The 6,312-nt window shown below is 46.7% G+C and overlaps 1 pseudogene; it reads left to right on the top strand.

The window, feature by feature from the left end:
- Nucleotides 1-5,790: 5,790 nt before the first annotated feature.
- LOC146202966 (uncharacterized) overlaps nucleotides 5,791-6,312 on the top strand; it is a 2,240-nt pseudogene continuing 1,718 nt past the window's right edge.

Raw genomic sequence — 6,312 nt, 5'->3', positions numbered from 1 at the left:
TTTCAGTCCCTTGCAGGCCAGGTACGCCAGGTAAGAAATCAGGAAGCTGCACACAGGCACCGATAAAAATGTCAAGGCCTGAAAAAAAAAAAAAAAAAAAACGTGCAGTGAGCACGGCTTCGTGAAATTGGGAGGGAAATAAGGAGTTCACACTTTGTTACCTGCAATGATGAGCTAAAACATCCTTGGCTCGAACTGGTCTCGCACTAAGCTGAAACTGTGCAAACTGTCCTGCTCCATGTCTTAATGAAAAAAATATCACTTGGCATCTATCTCAGAAGATCCTCGGGGAATGGATGTCTCCGGTTATTATTAGGAGAGTGGGTTAGCGCATATACTCGCAAGTTTCATCTGTTGAAGCTTGCGCTTATTTCGTCATATTTTAGTGTAAAAAGTTTAGCCACAGTCATGACGGCAGTAGAGAGAAATCACGGCTGTTGGCGTTAAGTGGGCAAAATAATTTTCGTGATGTATGTTTCAGGACGCATCTTCGAAGTCTCATGCCGTCACCTTCCGCTCATCCGCACAACCCGTGACAGCTTGCGTTTTGACCCACTTTGCCTGCTCTCGGCAACAAAGAAACCACCACCATGTACCACCGATCAGCTGCATATAAAAGCATTAAGTGAGCAAACCTCGTTCGAAACCTTAGCGCTTATGAAATAACCCTCGAAGGATACTGGTCTCTTGAAAGTTACGAAAGTAAAATCCTCCGAACAGGTATACAGATCAGGGAGGGGAGGCAAATAAGTCTCTCAAAAATACACATCAGGCCAAGAAAATAATTGGTGGAGCTAAGCATAGCGACTTAGCGCAACAACCGGTGTGAGATGAGTGGAATTTGCACCGAAGTGTGCAATTGGTTGAAGACTCCGTATCTAGGTCGGAAGCGCAGACGGCAGGCTTTGCTCTCTATCAGTACTCTTTCCCAGAGCAACGACGTAGAGCAGTCCTGAAAGTCGTTATCGCTTGCGAAGCGCCACGGCTGCCCAGGCCGATGCAACCACGCATGCCAATTTCGGCTTGCACATGAAAGTGCTGTACGTGGTTTTGGTTTGGGATTGACTTGCGCGTGGTTGCATGCTGATTAAAACGGCGACGCACAACGCGAGAAAATGGCTGCTCAACACGTGTGATGTTGGGCTACCGAGATGGCTTATTTGCCTAATTCAGCGGCCACGGGAGTTGGCCTCCGCGCATCACCATGACCTCGAACCATGTTCGCGGTCATATATGCGTCTGTTGTGTGTTTTATTTGTTATGCACGTATCACGTGGTGCGTAACGTCACTCTGCGACGATGGCAGAGTGGTCTCAGCGCCTCAGGAGTTCATACCAGACATCCGTCGGCGTGTGATCTTTCGTTATGCGTTTGCGCGAAAATAAAAAAAAAATTCGAGCGATTAAGTGCACAATACAACCTGTAGTTTCTGTTGCTCTGTTTAACGTTTCATTCGATTATTGTTACGAGCCAAAACTGCAGACGAGCCTGTAGGCGGGAAACGGAACTTGATGCACTATACTGTCGCGTAACTAACGAAAAGGTGAAGGAAGAGGCTAACGAAAAGGGTTCTACTCTAGTGGAGAACAACGTAGAAAACTATGGAGCGGAAATCAATAAACGCCACTGTAACAAACAAAAAGCGTGCACTATGGCTCCGAGAACAAGCGCGAGTTAATGAAATTTTAGTCGAAATCAAGGGGAAATGGGCATGCACAGGGCAAGTAATGAGAATGCATGATACAATGGTAGCAGACTGGATTCCAAGGGAAGGCAAGTAGCAGGAGGCGGCAGAAAGGTGGGTGGGCGGATGACGTTAAAAACTTTGGGGGTAGCACAAGAAAGGGGGAGATATAGGAGAGGCGTTTACCTTGCAGTTGGTGTAGTCAGGATAGTGAAGGTGTCGCGCCTGCCCAGGGCATAAGATCGCACGCCTATGAATGTTTGGGGGCTACTGTGCCTCGGTGGCTCACTGGTTTGCCAGCAGAGCATCCTTAACCATTAAGAGATGCCGCTCGTGCTGAAAAAGCTCAGGACGTTGCCGATGAACCCGTTACTTCGAAACGTCACAGTACTTTAGGTAGATCCATCTTAACAGTGTTCGTCATGTTTATTTCTTTTTTCAGACCATTCATGCATTTCAAGACTAGTCGAAAAGAGGCGAGGACGAGTGTATATAATGAAATGGAGAAGAACGGCGAATAAAGCTGTCGAATTTTTTACTGTGCACATTATATGTCTAGCCCTAATATGAGCCATGTTTCATCGGGTTTTGAGTTATATTGACTGCCTTTGCTTTGTCATGAGAATGAACTTCAACCAGGAAAGTATGCCAAAATACAGTGAAATCATCCCACTGCGCTCCAACAATAAGAAAGGCAAGGTTTAATGAGGCCTTTAATTTGCGCTTTTCTACGATTACAGGTGAGTGAGAAGTTTGGGCTTAAACTGAACATTAAAAAGACAAAGATCATGGCGTCGTGCCCTATCAAGTCCTGGAGCATCAATGGACAAGAAGTGGAAGCTGTGACAGATTTTCTGTTCTTGGGCTCCAAGATTACCTCGGAAGGAGACTGCAGCCATGAAATTAGGAGACGCCTGCTTCTGGGAAAGAGAGCAATGGTTAGCCTTGACCGCCTAGTAAAGAGCAGAGATATTAGTCTGCCAATCAAGATCCGTATAACTCGTGCTATGGTCTTTCCAGTTGTGATGTATGGATGCGAGAGTTGGACTGTGAAAAAGGCTGACCGCCGAAGAATTGACGCGTTTGAATTGTGGCGCTGGCGAAGACTCTTGAGAGTTCCTTGGACTGCCAGAAGATCAAATCAGTCGATATTGTCGACCATAAACCCTGACTGCTCATTGGAGGGTCAAATTCTAAAGTTAAAGCGCAGCTACTTTGGTCATCTGATGAGAAGAGAGGAGTCGCTGGAGAAAGATTTGATGTTGGGAAAGGTTGAGGGTCGCCGGAGAAGGGGTAGGCAGCGAACGCGATGGTTAGATGGCATCCTCGAGGCACTGCAGATGAAGTTATGTGATGTTAGGAAGATAGTGAGAGACCGGAAAGCGTGGCGTGACATGGTCCATAGGGTCACGAATAGTCGGACACGACTGAACGACTGAACTGAACTGAACTGACGATTACAGGTAGCAAACAACCCTACTCAAAATTAAGTGACAGAATACTGCGGTGCGTCGTTTGCTGATTAAGGCCGGTTGGGTCATGAAGAATACTGAATCTAAGAAGTCAAAAAAGAAAGACAAAGAACTGCTAGCAATAGGCAGCAATTACTTGCGAGTAGCAGAAGTGCTCAATCATGTTAATATTAATTTACTCAATGTAGATAACTTGGAATTAAACATGTGCGAAATGTTTAAAATAATGAAACATTCCAGATGCTCATTATTTCATGATGAAGCGGCTGACCGTATTGGGCATAAAGCATCTAGCTTAACGGACTCAGTCAATAGGTTAACGGGCTATGACACATGTGGCTAGCTTTGTGCTCCAGCTTAGCTCTCCCAGTTCTTTTATTTTTGTGCTATCGTTAAGAACAATTTTTACCGTAGGGGTTAACATGCTATGACACATGTGGTTGTCTTTGTACACCAGCTTAGCTCACCTAGTTTTTGTGCAGTTTAGAATGCTTCTTACCGTAAAACTAAGGACAGCTAATGAACGGAAAGCCAATTAGCTCTCCTTGTATATTTAACGCCGCGGCTATCGCACCTATTTAAAGCCTCGAGAGAGTATTTATTTTGATGTTAGCTGGCACAGGAGTATACTCTGTTACATAGTTGTACCATATAGAATATGTAAAGTAACTATAATTAGAGTTATCGACTGTCTTATACAAGGTCATGTGATTTACCAGTCTCGCGAAACCGTCAATGCGCGGGGCTAACACAAGGGGAAAAAAAAACATCTATCGTGCAGTGCTTTGTGAGCTTTTCGCTGTGGCTCTGTTCTCTTGCACTGCCTATTTCACAATGAAAAACCATGCAGCCCAAATTCTTTTACACATTGCCCAGGAGACTGCGTTCAGATGCTTTGAAGCGTGTAGCCAGGGAACGCCCATCCATGCGTTCAAGAAGGCGCAAGCTTATCCTACCTAAAGTTTAGCCTGAAGCTCAAGACAAACAGCGGCAAGGGGAAAAGTCAGAATTGGTATCATATGCCAACGGCTTAAAGTTCCTGCCTCATGCAAGCACTGCTGCGGTGGGACAGCGTGGCCCTAAGTGGCATATTTTCGAGCATGGCACACTGGTCGCGCTACAGGCTAGCACGGAGTAATCACCTGCGCCTTTTTTTCTTGCACGTACATGCATCAGAGCCGTCTAGTACAGCTCTCTGTGCTGAGCACTGTGCCTAATTTATTCAATACGGATCTGGTGCTGCGTTCAGACAATTGGCGTCAATTACTTGAGTGCCCGCCGCTATCCACTGTCGGATCCTATATATGCCACATCCACGCTACCCTTCTGCGCAGTCTCAGGTGAGGCGGGCCTTTAACAAGCCATTACTTTCATGTGATTGGTCGCGCATATTCGGATGCTATGTTTCATACCACATTCCTGAGCCCATGGCTCGTACTTTCGCTTGTTGCTCTTGTATGCGCGCGAAAGGCGCGTGTCGGCCTCTTATGGGGCGCGTTCTGACGCTTCATCTTTATCAGTTGATCTGACTTGGCTCGTAGTCTTTGAAGCTTCTCTTAGAAAGTTCAGGCGTTGCTTCACTTATTTATTTCACCGCCCCCCCCCCCCTCTTTTTTCCCCTACTTCTAGAGAGATATTTTGCATGGGAAAACCATGCCAGAAACAACTTTTGCCTAAAAAAGTCCGAGGAATACACGGTTGAAACTGGACACGCTCCCTTCTCAACCTTGGCCGACCCCTCCGAAAGTGACCCAAAAATCCGCTTCTTAGTTCTTTACGGTTGTGAACGGAAGACAAATTTGTTGTGTGCTTGCATATGCATATTCCACTTTTCTCCTGTCCCCGTCGTCACCAATACACTTTCCTTTGTTCTCATCTCCCCGTTCCAGCTGCACTCTTACAAGCCAGAGAATCAATACTCAGGCTGACCTCGCTACCTTTCCTTGCAAATAAATCTCTCTCTCTCTCTCTCTCATCTCTCTCTCTTTCTCTCCCACTTGGTGTTTCGAATAAAAACTACTAAGAAAGCACAAACACACACACACACACACCCATACGCACATACACAGGCACACACGCATGCACATACACACACGCACACATGCACACACGTACATAGACACACAAACAAACACACATACACACTCCCACATACACACACACACTACGTAGGATTTCCAGCATCGTCAGCGTTCTTCTACTTCGGTATCCGAACTCTGCTGGTGCCGAAATTTCTGTGATTGTGATATCTGTTACAAACTTTATCAGAAGGAATCCGCGGCTCAGCGGTCGCTTCTGTCTGGGTGGGCTTTAAAAGCGTGACGAAAAAAAAAATGAGGTGTCACTCACAAACTGCGGCAAATTCACCAACTGTGCTGACATGCGTCTGTATTCGAGTCACATGTCAACCGTGACGTCATTGTGCCTGTGTATATTTGGCTGGAATAAACAGACGGGCGTCTTTCGCTCTGCGCTTGCACACGGGCCTCGCTCCTTGTCGATGCGTCTCTGCTCCGTTGGAACGCTCAAGCTGGTTAGCGGCCGGACGCCGCTACGGCATGGTGTTAGAAATTTAAAGCTGTGACCTGGTAAAGAAGCGAAGCATCGAAATATATGGACGGAGCCAAAATCTTCATGGCCCCGGGCCTTCAACAGACGCCACCGCTGGATGTCGACAATACATCGGAGTGGTCGGCATGGATTCAGCATTTTGATTACTATCGCTTTGCGTCGGGCCTCAACGAGCGCTCAGAAGATGTACAGGTACGAACGCTTCTCTACAATATGGGACGGCAAGCTCGGGACGTTTTTGCAACCTTCGGTCTCTCGGACGAACAAGCGAAGAAGTTCGACGTCGTCAAGAAGTTCAACGCGTATTTCATAAAGGAGATCAACGTCGTGTACGGGGGCGCTTGCTTTCACAAGCGGCATAGAATGTCCGGTGAGTCAGTAGACCAGTTCATGACTGCGTTGCATGTCTTAGCGGACCGATGCGATTTTGGTGAATTTAAGCAACGACTTATCAGAGACAGGTTCGTCGTCGGAGTGAATGACGAAAAAAGAGTAGCTACAAATGGACTCCATGCTGTCTCTAGTGTCCGCCCTTTCAAAAGCGCGCCTTAAAGAGACTGTTCAGCAGCAGCAGCAGCAGCAGCA

This window comes from Amblyomma maculatum, chromosome 1 (genome assembly GCF_055883805.1).
Source record: "Amblyomma maculatum isolate TAMU_Amacu chromosome 1, ASM5588380v1, whole genome shotgun sequence".
Taxonomy (NCBI): Eukaryota; Metazoa; Arthropoda; class Arachnida; order Ixodida; family Ixodidae; genus Amblyomma; species Amblyomma maculatum.
The sequence above is the reverse complement of the archived record's forward strand: the minus strand, read 5'-3'. Positions and strand labels throughout refer to the sequence as shown.